Here is a 14,110-nt window from a genome sequence, read left to right as displayed (position 1 = left end):
GTAGACATGATCAGTTTAAGAGAGTGGGTGTTGAGCATGAGGTTTCATGGACAAGATGTTGCATGTCACATTTTATTTAGCTCAGTGTGAATAGTTAGAAAGTGAAAAAAAAACACAAGCTAGGGTAAAATTAATACTTGAAGTTCTATTTTGATTTGGAAAACTTTTAAAAATCAACTTTGTTTTTTGCCTAATGATGCTCTGTCTATCTTCACTGGGAAATTTGTCTAAGGCATGCAGGAGTTGTTTCTTTGTGTGAATTACCAGAATGTTTATAACTAATGCTGAGTAGAATATGTTCAGCAAATAGTGAATAAAACATTTTAAGACTATCAGCCATTAATTAACTCATTCTCACCTATACAATTAGGAAAGGAGACATTATATGTATGATTTTTCTTTGAGAAATTAAGAAACAAACACATAATATACAATTTGTCCTCCACAAGCATTTGGCAAAGAGAGAGGTAAACATTAGATGAAAAGGAAGTTCCTATAACACCAATAATTCCTTTAATTCATTTTCAAAACCAATTCATTTGCAATGTTTGATGGAAGAGCACATATCTTAAATATTGCTGGGACTGTTTATTTGCACGTGGTTGTTTATGCAATTATTTTTTTAATTGCAGACCTGATAGTTCTCTCGAATGCTCGCTGTCCATCAGTCATTCTGGAGGGGTTTTTTTAGTATCCCAAACAGTTGGGAATTTTTTTATTTTATTATTTATTTTTTTTTGAACTGGTGCTTTTGAATAAGTCATGTTCTAAACCAAAGCGAGTTATCAGAGAGTAATTGCTAGGAGCTTTCTGAAAATCAGGCCTTTTAAAATTGAGTGCTAAGTTCATTAGAAACTTTTGAAAACCGTGTCCTTTTCTCTTTTCCTCACTAGCTTTGACTGAAGCCAAAGACAAGGAGAATCACCATGGCAGCTGCCGCTCAGGTAAGCAGCGATGATTTGCGAGGAACTTAGTACAAGCAAGTTAGGTAAATAGGGATTTGAAGGAGGAAGGACGTTCTTGATATGTGGAAAGTGATAAGCTGCAGTAGGGGTAAAGAATGGCCATAAATTCCCACTGGGAAGTAAAGGACTAACTGATTAGGATGCAAACAAGTGTAAGGGAGCGTCTTAAATCTGATTTAAAGGCAAGAACAGTTTCCAGGAAATGGTTGGATATCATGACAAGGCCATATAAATGAGATGATAATCCAGAAAAAAGTTAAACTGATCTATTAAAAGTATACTAATGTCTCTTATATAAAAAAAGCATACTAAAAAAAAAAAGCATACGAATGTCTCTTATATACAACACAGAATCGTATACCAGAACAGAAGCAATACAGAAAAAATGTTATAGATTTCATAATAGCATCAGTGATCTGCAAGGGACTAAGTATGTAATACTTCATGATATGTGAGGTGCTGAGATGAAGGACTCRGTTGCTTGCTGCTTTCTCTTTCTCAGATACTTTCTCAGTATCTTTGCTGGTTCCTTTCTGCTGTCTCTTTTTTATTCCCTTCCACATGTTGAGAACAGTAGAAGGAGCAGTTTTGTAAATTATCACATAGAGCTAAAATGGATATCTATAAAAAATAAAATTATGTAGATAGGTGGCTATAAAATTAAAATTGTGTAAATGGCTATAAAAAACAGGTTATTTAGATAGTCTGTGGAGATGATGACAATACAGTTAAATAAGGAAAACTGATTGTGGTGAGGTGACTAACATAATGATTGTCTGCTTACATTCTTTATCTTATTATATTAATATGACATCATAACGAGGACTATAATTCTGGAACGTGTTTTTTAGTGTTTTAATTTTACTGCAGATGAACATACCTCTACTTCTGTACATAATATAATGTGAAGTACCAAAATGCTCTGTGACTGTTTGTATATTTTTGTTTATTGGATATATTAGGAGATATTTTCTTCAGAAGAATACTCCTGCCTTTATATGCAACTTCTAGAAAACAGGCTGTTCTCATATTGAACCTAAAGGAAATTTCCCACTTTGTATTGTAAACAGTTATGTTTGAATTATGTTTTAGTTTCAAGTATCTTCATTCAATCAAACACCTAGGCGGTAAAGGCACTCGACTCATATTCAGCTCACTGGGGATTTGGTACCTAAGTGGCTTTGTGGCTTGGTCTTAAGCCTTGTTTAAAGCTCCTTGGAATCGATAATTGATTGCTAGAGATTGCCGTGGAAAAGCATCTTCAAAGGCAGGTTGCATTTTGAACTGTAGATGAAGGGATGGTCTGTCTCAGACGCTGTGACCGCAGGCTATGCTGGCCCCCTTCAAGTCCGTGCTGGAAAAGTGCGTGTGCAGCCTCAAAAAAGCAATGCATATCCTAACCACATCCACAACAGCAGAGCAGCCTGTCACATGAAAGTGCAGTCTTTTCACCAAGTCTTCCTCTACTCTAACACTCAAACGTGGCAGACAGAAACTGTGTCTAACAGTAAGGAAAAATCAGTCTCGATTCAAAGATCTGTCTTGTCTCTGCAGAGATACTAGTGAAGCCACCTTAATAATGGAAGATTCTCTGGCTTTAAAAGTAGACTAAGGCAAGCAGATGTATAGATCTCAGGCTACACATATATATTTCCTTGATTTGGGAAAGTAAAGCAAACCAGTAGAATAATTTAAATATGCTTTTGTTTATTTAGATTGCTAATACATTAGGTTGTAGAAGTTAATTGAATGGCATCCTTTGGAAGCTAGGTATTAATTAAACACTCGCTAAGTGCAAACACGAATCAGGGTTAAATTCAAAATTATGATGTTTGCTGAGCATTTATTGATGGTACAAGGTTACAAAAGAACTRTAATCCATCTATTATTTTATTTGGTTGGAGTGCTGATTAGTGAAACTGTTGACCAAGCAGAAAGGAAGATCACCCCTTAGAGCATGATCAAGAAACAGATGAGACTGAACATGGGTCAGGTGCCTAACATCTGCATTATGATTTCTGACAAGAAGAGACCAAAATGGCCAGGCTCATTAGACACCTCAGCAGAGCCTGACACAGGTGTTATTTTACCAACTGTTACCCTTGAGTTGAAAGCAGATAAATTTACCTCTGTAGTTATATGGGTTGTTCTAGTTCTTTGCCAAAGGAGGAGTCTTTTTATTTCTGGACACAAGAAAATTCTTGCTGAGTGGATTTGCCTCCCTTCTGAGATTTGCCCTGCCACAGAAGGTTATTCTTTTAGCTTTACTATGTGTTTTTTAACAAAATGTTTGCTTTTTTTAGAGTTTATACTCAATTGGCTGTAACTGTTGTAAAACAACATTGAGAGACATGTCCCATTTTAACGAACATTTAGCTCTTGTATCATTTCTGTGTGGAAAAGACACTTCGGACTTCTAAAACGTATTTTGCACCAATTTCTAATATCTCTGCTTGATTTGTAAGGCTATCAAAGAGAGCAGCATGAACAGTTCTTGAAGATAAGAGTCATGAAAAATCTTATCTGTAGGATGCTTTCAGGTCTCTCTATCCTTCTTCCTTCTCGCCAGTATCCCCCCCCTTTTTTTTTTTTTTTTTGACTGTCCCTCTCTCTGCTTTTACTTTAAGGGCTACCAATAACAACCTAACCACTGTTCCTCTCATCAGGACTACCTGATATGAGAAGATGCTGTTCTCCTTTCTTACTGCTCTTGTCTGCATTCATCAAGAAACAGCAGTGATGGTCAGTGGTGGTGTTATGGCTTACTCGCATCCTTAGGCAGCATGATAAGGCTCTTGTTTCACCCTGCCTTAGACAAGGACTTCATAGGCATGAAAGTTCAACTTAATAAAAAAGGTGACCTTACCATCATATTTACTGCTCCCACTAGATGTGCTCATATTATCTATTTGTTGTGAGTTTCCAGAGAGGAAATCAGTATGTACTTTCCAGCTTCTTTCGGAGGAAGGTAATTCCAAGAAGGCAGTGGTGTGAAAACAGACTTTCAGAAAAGATGCAGAGTCTTCCATTAGTATTTTGGGATGCTTGAAGAGAAACATCTTTCAGCATTATGTCTGATATCTAAAAGCTAGTGATGCTATCACTGTCTTGAAGACAAAAGCTGTTTACATTTGTCCTGAAGTAATAATTTTCCCAGTAATTGATTTTGTTCAAAAGATCATAGTGAAATTACAAATTCTGTGTTAGTCCTCTCCAGATCTTATGCACTGAGTTTGCACACCACCTCTAGATGGACAATTCTCTGAAAAGTTGTTAGTAGTGGATTACGTGGTCAAAGTAGCTGCCAGGCTGTGAGATCCAGCCCTAAGTAGAATTCAAAGAAACGTAAGTATGCAGAAAAAGCCAGAACCTTTCTGAATTGGAACACAGATGGAATTTCTTTGCTTTTCCATTTTCCTGTTACTGAGATTTGCATTTTATATGATCTACAGTAGACAGGTTTGCTTGAATCTTATGTGGCCGCTAATTACATGGTTTAACTTCCATCCATTTTGCATTTCCCACAAGTGATTTTTTTACTATGAAAGTGACCAGTTCTATGAAAAAGTTGAAATGAAAAAATGAAATATGAGAAGTAGAAAACAAAGTGGCTCAACTCCAATAAAAAGTTTAAATATTCCATGAAGTAACTGTAACACGAACTGGATAAAAGATGTTTTCTCTTTAGCTAGGATCGAAGGAGTCTGGTAATGCTATTGACAACAGTTAACAAGTTCTTCCGTGGGTCACAAGAATTTAAACAGCTGAAAGTTGCCTCTGAGTCAAAAAGTCAATTTTATGCGTATCTGGGGAAAAAAAAAAGTGCATTATTTTTCTCCAGGATATGGTTAGAGCATGTAGCACAATCCCAGCAGCCTTTGCTCATTTCCACTGCGTGGTGGATGTCTCACTGCAGTATCGTGTCCTTCAGAGGGACAACAGAACAGCCCTGTAAGACAGAGAGGGTGACGTGAATGTTCTCAGAATGCTTATGAAGGAATTTTCTCCTTTCTGTAGACTTTTAACACTATTTAGTACAAAAGGTTAATTGTGAGATAAGCTTCTATCTTTCTGTTTTGACTTTGCAGCTCTAGTAAAAATAGATGATGGGAAATAATTGTGATGATCTTTAGACCTCAATTTTAAAGATTTCATTAAACTCTAGACAATGCAATTCCTTTTAAACTTTTTGTTAACATCCATTTGTCAAGCAAGTATTTATCTGCTTGCAGAGCAGTGCATCTGATAGAAGGTTGCTTACTGAGTGTTGCTTCTCTGACACTTTAAAGGCATAATTTATCCAATTAATAGTTTTCTCGAAAACTGTGTGGATAAAATATCCCCCAGAATAGTTGATATCCAGATATAAATTATTGAATGAAGGTTAAAAAGTGTGTATCAAAAAAGGCTATCTTCAAGTGAGTAAAAATGTTCTTACAGAGTAATCTTTCCAAAATATGGTACATARCAGGTAGCAATCCAAAATAATTTAAAGAACAAAATTGATAACATATTTTTTCCTGTTTTGCTAAAATCCCATTAGCTGATTAATCATATTATCTTGGAAAGGTGATTTCTTCTCTATTTTTTCTGAGCATAGAACAGGAAGTGATTGGTCTAATTTACACTAAGGGAGATGTAATTTAGAAAAGACTTTCAAATTTAAGACTTGCTGAAAGAGGATGCCTCTTCAGGTTGTGGAAGGCCCATAGCTGGAGACTGGCGTTGTTGAATGTTTGCCAGGGGTGAGGCAGATGGTCAGATGAAGGGCTGGATAGGAGAAGAAAAGGTAGACTGTGTGATGCGTTTGAGCTCTCTTTAGCTCTATTTCAATGATTACATCAACTCAAAATCAGTTTTTTTAATTTGTATTTCACATTTTATTTCGACCAACAAAATATGTTTATTCAAATTTAAAAGGGCTGGTGACGTTAACCACAAAATTTTGACTGCAGTCCTCCACTCTAGCAATGAATACTGCAGTTTCTTTTATGCTGCCCACTTTCCAATATATGAACGATTGAAATGTTTGCTCTCTGATCAGAGCTGTCTTTGTATTAGAGTGCCGTCCTGTATGGACTGGATTGATGCCAGCCATGGCAGAAGGCCATTAGAAGTTGGTGTAAAGAGTGTTGAAGTGTTTTCTTTTTATATACATTGGGGTGTTTCAGTATGAGTAAAATGTTTCTATAGCAAGGTGAATTTGCAGAAAGCTATTATCTCAACAGTGCTATGATTTTTTTTTGGTCAGTGAAAAAATTATTTTAATCGTGCAGTGATTTTAATTTCCTATACTGTTGTGGTGAGTGAAATTTCAGTAGAATGAAATAGAGATTGCTGCTGCAGTTTCTGTTAAGCACAGTTTAACTGATCTCTTGCTCTTAATAAAACTTTTTATTGTTATTTTTCTAACTCATCTCTGGACTCTTAAATTTCAACCATGACAAATATAAAGACTTTACATATAGATCCATTTCTTATTTAATACCATTTATATCATTATGCTTGTGTCTTCTGTATTTATTGAAAGAGGCCTGTTTAGTAATCTGTATGTTTCCTCTCCAGTGCAGGAGTRTCTCTTCCATTTCTTATCTTTTTTTTTGCTTAAGGAGTAATTGCTGCTCCGGTGTCTGAAGTTACTAAATCATTAAAATATGTATTAAAAAATTAAGTAATCTACACAATTCATTCTGATATTTTAAGCTACAGAAATTGATAGAATTTGGGGCCATTTTATTTCGTAAATAGATTTCTTCAAGAAAAAGATAAATGACTTGTCAAATTATACCAGAAATTGATAGATTGTATCACTGTTCAACGTAACTAACATTTTTTAATAGAAATGTCTGATCTCAGTACAGATGGAAGAGCAAGATTTAATAAATGCGTTTGCTACTTTATTTATTTACTTTGTCAAAGAAAATTAAATGCCCTTAAAACAAATGTGTTTTCATTCTGTTTTAACAGTTAACATTAAAAATGCATATCTCAAGAAAAATACACTAAATACATCAATTTAATAATTGTATTGATCAGACTGTCCTGGTAGGCAATAGATTTGTCTTGTTCTGCTGCCCCTTAGCCCTGTTGTAATTTTCTACCACTTCTATTGGAAAAAGATGTTAACTTAAAGTTTAAAATACATTTTAAATAATCAACTGTCAAGGAATTTGAAGCACTAGAAGTCAAGAATAACCCTGCAACAGTTAGATCTTCAGTGATGTAAAAAAGTCTAAAAACAAAAAGTCAATTTTGGTGAACAGAGGACAGACTAATAAATATACATAGAGTGTCATGTAGTTAGCTATATCTTTTTACTGCATGTGGTCTTTGTTTCTCAGAATGTTTGCATTAAATCAGTTTTTCCCTTCTGTTTATAAGTGATACTTCACTATTGAATTCCTCTGAATGTTTGTTTACAAACAAAGCCAAAAAATAACTGATATTGAAATGCAAATGCAATATAAGCAACCTGCCCTCCATTGCATTAGGATGCATAGAATATAACCATATTATACCATTCTGTGCTCTGAATGTGCAGCCAAAATAAAAACAATCCATCACTAAATACTTTTTTCATCTCATAATGGGCCATTAGTGCRTGTCTTCATATGCCAAATAACAGTTGAAAGCAAACAGCTAGGAAACGTGCTGCGCCTGGAATTGGGCAGGAGGCAGCGAAGCTCTGGCTCCCTTCACGCTCACTCTGTTTCCCCTGGCTTGTAGGGAACCATTCGGGAAAGCTTACCAGTCTCAGGGAGAAGAATATCAGATGAAAACATAGTTTCAGAAAACATTGTAATGGAATGCACAATATAAATAAAATAGGACATGCTGCAAATGCTGTTACCTGAAAGTCATAACAGCAAAGGAGCTATGTGATGCTTAAGCATTTAAAGCCTGTTGAAATTTTTCAGAGAGGAGTTTTTCATTGGAAAATGCATATTCAGTAGAATTGAAGCATTATGTCAGCTCTGCCAGGTCAAGTCTGCTGGAAGAAGGCCCTAGGCCAGCCTTTTCTGGGCCACTCAGCCCCCTGACCCCATGCAGGATTTTTGCTCTGGACTGCTCAGCTGGCGAGCGTGACTGCCGGCCCCTTAGGGTGACTAGGGGACCCCCCTTGCCATCCCAGAAATATTCACAAATCTCTATTTACGTTCTTCCAAAGTTTTGGGTTGTTTTTTTTTTCCTTTCTGTGGAAAATTTCTTATTGCTGAGATTTGGTTCTGATACTGAACAAAAAGCAGCTTCACACCCTCCCCCATCCTCTTCCTACTGCAGTTTTGAAAATGAGACATTTCTGCAGGATGGAAATTTTGGCTTAGTAAGTGTCTGTCCTTTCACAAAACTACCATGGATTTTGACAGAGCAGAGTAATCAGCAGGCTACCACTGGAGCAGTAGATTGAACGTTAGATTGGCAGAGTAATTTTAGGGGAGAGAAGTGTTTTGAGGTCTCGTCTGAAAGTGGGAATTGGCATTACAAGTCAGAGCGATGGTGCATTGGCAGAGCTGTGTACTGGGAACATGATCTGGCTGTTTATCCTTCTAAACAAGTAAAGCCTCAGTAAGCTCTCCCTGAATGATTCAGTCTAGTAGATATACCCTACTCAGAGTCTAAGATGGAAATTATTGACTATATTTTCAGTCTAATTTGTGATGCTTGATGGCAATTTGTATTTTACATTGGAATCCTTATAGATTGCTATAGGAAACAGAGACCGCAATACAGAGTTACAYGGAATACATTAGCTTTTGACTGGATGACTAAAGCTATTAGCAATTTACTTTAAATCATCAGCACTGACCTATTTATTCTTTCTGTGTTTTTAGAAGTAATGCAATATTTGGGCTTTAATCTTATTTGGCAATCTCTAAGCATCATTAGAATACACTTCCTTGGCTGAGATGGTAGAGAACTTGCCAGAAATATTTTCTCAGATAAACACAGACTTGCTTTTGGTCATTCACTTATTGGTGTAATTTTTCATCTTTAGTCTTTTCTTGCTAAATTTGCAACAGGCTGTGAATCACTTAATTAAGCCTAGAATTGCTTGGATGTTTGGAGGGAAGAGGAACTTGAGTTTAACTATAAAAAGATCAAGAAGCTTGACAACTGTGGAGTGAAGCATTGAGATGATCACTAAAAATACCAAGTAAGCAGCATGCTAAAATGTAGCTTTGCAGACACTCAACCTCGTCTTTTCAAGCTATCAGCCAAGTCAACTCGGCATCCAGGGAGGTAATGATAAATGAAACTGGCTCTCTGGGGCAGTGGAATAAATGCTACATAGTGTGCTTCAGTTCAAGTTCTGGTAAGTCCTGCCTGCCTGCCTGCCTTCCTGTGCGGAAGGAGGGTTGTACTGACGTTTTCCAGTTAGATCTTTTTTTCTTCTCCCTGAAAATTTTGTCTGCACAAAAAGCAGGAGAATTCATTAGGGTTTTCTGGAATTCAGGCTGCCTGTAGGCTCAATGAATAGTGGGTTATGGGCATCTGGGCTGCCTCATACTTCATAATACTTTTGACTTATGACACACGCTCTGGCAAACTTCATGGCACATGTGCCCTTACCCCATAAAAAATTTCCTGCRTCAAATTTGGGACTTCTGTGTGCCAGGCTGAACAAAAGCTTTGCTGGGAAACTTCTAAGATCTGKGGTGGTTTCTGGTCAGACTGGGAGCATTTATGTTAATTACATTCTGGGAGGGTGAAAGGATGAGGGATGAGTTCCCTCAAATCCCAATGCTGACAGAGTTGGACAATCAGTCTCTTTTTCGTTTTCTCCTTTTGAGGCTATTGTATTCTGTATAAATAAGTGAATATGAACCTGATTTTCTCTTGACCCAAAGGCATACATAAAGTCAAATCATGCAGAGTATTGACTTCCAGTGAAAAACTTCCAAAGGTCTCTGAGTTCTTTAAAGATGGGATAAAGGCATCATCCAAAATCTGAATATTATTTGAAGAATAGGAAAAAAAGAAACATCTTAAAAAGCATTTGAGTTTGCCTGAGTTTGTATTATCAACTGTGGATATGTCCTTGCAAATTTAGAAGCGCTTACAGTTGAAAGAAAGCTGGATTTACAACTATAAAGTTTAAGCATATATTATGTAGGTTTGGAATTTTAGATAAGCTTCAAATCCTGACAATGCTAGTACATAAATATGTGTTCGGATTATATACGTCTGCTGACAGTTCAGAGTAGATAAGTAGTGATTCACATAATTAATCATGCAAGTATTCAGTTGTAATTCTGTAACTGATTTAGGAGATAGTAACTCTTTTAATAGTCCATTGGTTTCAGAAGTGGACTCTGTTGCCTTCARTTATATGGAGTCCTGAGCTGACTGTTTCTCATCTAATAAAAATTTTTATTGGCCTTTTGGTCTGATGATCTGCATATCTTCATGGAAGATATGGAGAAAGGGAGAGGGATATTTTGGGAGTTCTCGTCTCCTAGTAAAATCTTTGGCAGGGAGATGGAATTTCCCTCTGTTTGTCAGCATGACTATTCTGGCTGCACATGCCAGGTGCTGCAGTAGAAAGGATGGTGGTGTAGGTCCATGAGATCACGCTTCAGGCAGTAGCTCAATAGTTTCCAAGAATCAGGTGGAAGTTACAGGCACGTTGTCTTATTCATTTCTATGAAGCACACAGGGACAATATTTTTAGGTGCAGCAAAATGATGTTTTTCTGGTCAACACYAAAACCATCTAACAACAAAAATTCCTTGTCCTATATTTGTACCTTGCATTAGACATTTGCATTTCACTGAAGGAGGAAATTAAATTATGTTTACATCACTGACTTCTGTGATCTTGCTTTTAATGAACATTAGCTGATTAATTCTCCTTCCTAAAATGCCATTTCTGAGCTGGAACATTGCCATTCCAATCTTTATCCCTCCTGCAAATTACACAAAACAAAGGATGTTAAAAAATAGTTTTGCTATAGGTGTTTAGGACAGCATTTGCTTGCAGTGTACCCAGAAACCTGAAGGACCAGACTCCTTTCTGGCACAGTACCGTGTTAAAGAATGTTTTGCAGTGGTTTGTTCAAAAAGGACTTGCTGACTGATTTTTAATGTGCAAGAAGGAGAAACGTGGTTCAGTGGTATTAATATGGCAGTTGGAAAACCTGGGTTCGTCCGTCTGCTGTGCCATTCTTTTCTTCCATGACTTTGAAAATGGCAGTGGATCCTGATGAATCTCTTCCCCACCTCGGCAAAACAGGAGCAGCAGTATTGCCATATTTCAAAGCATTGTGCTAAAGAGCCAGAGCGCTCAAAGTAATAGGATAAAAGATACTTAACAAGTTAGATACAGGTTTTGCTGAAATTTTAAGTGGTATCGAGTCCTGCATATTTACAAATCTTAGTATTTGTCATTACTCTGCTGTATCTGCATTTGGGAGGCAAATGCCTGAGTTGACAGACCATAAAATTTGATTTCCCTCAATACAGCATTTTCTGATTTGAAATACCTGCTGTCTATAAGTGTACATCTATATGTATGTGTGTATGTATCTATATATGTGGATATTCATGCATTACTGTTAGCCTCCAGACACGTTGTTAAAATTTCCTATCACTGAGACGTCTGAATACATTGGCTTCCCAAATGTGAGCACAGTTTGCATTGCACAAGTCCTGCATTCTGCCRCCTGCGGTATTATTGACTCAGTGAGGGACTGAAATAGTCATACYTCATAGCTGCTGCTCTCCAAGGAAAAATTAGGAATCAGTCCCTTGCTCCTTCAAAACGAAGGATCTGGCGGGGAGAGCAGGGAGGGACTAAAGTGGTATGTGCTTTTACTTCCCAGCCCTCACGCTCATGTAGTTCTTTGTGCATGAGCTATGCTGGGTAGGCGCTACGGGGAGCTTCAGTTTACAGCAGTATTTAATGCATTTTTTCTGTAAAAGACCATTGTAACACTGAAAATTTCAGGAGAAGATTGAAATTTTAAGCCCATCAGTCTTGAAAGTTCTTTTCAAAACATAGATTAAAATGCATGTGTTATTAATTTTATAAACTGTAAGCACAGGTGAAAATTCTGAAACATTCTAGATTTTGGGGGCATTTTTGCATATTCATGTGCACACAGGAGGTCGGATTTTCAATTTGTGTCGTAGCCGCCCTCTGGAGCTATGCTTATTTAGCTCAGCTACAGTCCTGGGACATGTGTAATCGTTTTCAAGTAACATAACAGAGGGTTACTTTATTGGCTATACCCATGTTTTAATGGAAGTACAGTTTATTTTAAAAACACTATGTTTCAGCATTTTTTAACAGAAGCTATGGATAATTTTACCTAAAAGTAAAATGTGGTGAACATCTCTGTGAAGAGAATCATCACAGTAGTTTGACCCCCAAAATAAACCTTCTAAAATGTTTCCTCTTCCCTGCTTCTTAAGTAGAACAAATAAAAAAATTTTCCATTCCTGCCCCAATCTCTTAAATCCTCAGACCTCAAAACCAACAGAAGGAGGTACGGATGAACCGCTACAATGATGTTGTTCTTTCGAGTCTGACCCCGCTAGTATTTCCTGCCTTTCTGTGTCAGGAAGCCCTCTCACCTCGCCAGCTCCTCACCTGAGCTCACCGAGCCGGCGCTCCTGAGGAGGAAAAAAGCGCACAGAAGGCACTTGGGAGCAGCGGGGATTTGGCACTGAACATGCTCCCGTGGGTGTCCGCTGGTGACAGGGACACCCCGGAGCGATCCGGCGGAGGGGCGGCGGGAGGCACGGCAGATGGGAGAGCAGCGGCGCAGCGCGGGGGCGCGKGGATGCCTCCCGAGACGAGGGGCGCGCACCCCGCCGGCCGCTTGCTCGGGCCACGCGCCGATGTCTCCGTGCCGGCAGCGCTGCTCACGCTGGGGAGCGGGACGACCCCTACGGTGCTGACAGTCGCTTCGAGACTTAAGGGAATAAATGTGATTAACTTTGCTGGAAAATATTTTGTCTTCTTGACAAGTAAACACTTTAGAGTTCCTTTCAAAGGATAATARAAACAGAATGGCTTAAAGAAAAAAAGAAAAATCAGAATGAAATGGTTGGTATTTCAGATGCTTGCTGGCAGGTCCTGAGGTGGTGTAAATCACCGCTGCTCTGTTCAAGTCAGTAGACTTCTGCTGATTTATACCGGGAAGGATCTGTRCCTTTTCTGTTTAGTCCACCCATAGCAGGAGTGCTTTATGTGGAAGAGTATCACTTCTGAAAAGGCAGAGAGAATTTTAACTGAAATGTGTCTTTTTGCAACAAACCCAGATTTGTCACTAAGAAATTAAAAAAAGAAAAGAAAATGGCTATGTGCACATGTGTCTGTGAGGGGCAGAAAGGGAGTACTGTGCAGATAGGCTCTGCTGGTGAGGCCCTACCTGCAATGCTTCTCATTCAGCTGTTGCGGAGGGAACCCAGGTTAATTAAAAAGCTCTTTTATCTTTTATCTTTTTTTTTTTTTTTTAAGAAAAACCATGCTAATTTCAAATTTCATTAGAAGCTGATGACAAAAATCAACGTCTGTCTAATGGAAAAAGACTATCTGAGATCAGAGTAAGGTCACTTTTCTAACACGTAGCTCTACCAGAGGCTAAAGACTCTCTCAGCAGAGACAGGGAATGTCACGTTCGAAAGTGTGCTCCTATTGAACTGACTGGCGGATTTAAGTAACGTGGTCTAAGGTAATGGTGCTCTAAGTGATGGTTACTGCTTGAATGTTGTTTTGCGTAGACTAACCTAATACAASACCCGGTTTTAGGGTAACACACAAACCTTGTGGCATTCTTAGTGGGGAAATGAGTCTCCCTTGGTAATTCAAGTTTGTATGGCAGCTTTGGAAGAGGGTTGCAGATCCTGTCTAGGAAAAGAGAGGCAATGGTCATATGATTGCAAGTGATTCAAGTGAGTGGTTTAGTAAGTCGCTGCCCTCCTAAAGGCTTAAGCTAACACATTGTATTTTGATGTGCGATGTAGTACAAAGGTGGACTAGGTCAATGTCTTCATCTCATCTGAGGAACGATAACTTAAATTGTCTGTAGTCTGTCATTTCTAACCATTTGACCCTCTAAGATTAGAACATTTAGCATGATTAGCATGAGTAATCATTCTCAGAACCAGAAATAATTATCAAATCAAGGATGTGGGCAT

The 14,110-nt window shown here is 37.9% G+C and overlaps 1 long non-coding RNA gene across 2 annotated transcripts in view; it reads left to right on the top strand.

Annotated features, from left to right (window-relative positions):
- Window positions 1-946, top strand: part of LOC112962524 — a 104,255-nt gene extending 103,309 nt beyond the window's left edge. Inside the window, exon 4 of one of the 2 annotated variants that reach the window (XR_003252337.1) lies at window positions 894-946. This is a non-coding gene — a long non-coding RNA (uncharacterized LOC112962524). The remainder of the gene's footprint in view (window positions 1-893) is intronic. The other variant, XR_003252335.1, reaches the window with a different exon arrangement.
- Window positions 947-14,110: the final 13,164 nt, after the last annotated feature.

The sequence above is a fragment of the Apteryx rowi genome, unplaced genomic scaffold (assembly GCF_003343035.1).
Source record: "Apteryx rowi isolate R43461 unplaced genomic scaffold, aptRow1 scaffold_15, whole genome shotgun sequence".
NCBI classification, from domain to species: domain Eukaryota; kingdom Metazoa; phylum Chordata; class Aves; order Apterygiformes; family Apterygidae; genus Apteryx; species Apteryx rowi.
Note: the sequence above shows the minus strand (reverse complement) of the source record. Positions and strands in the feature narration are given on the sequence as shown.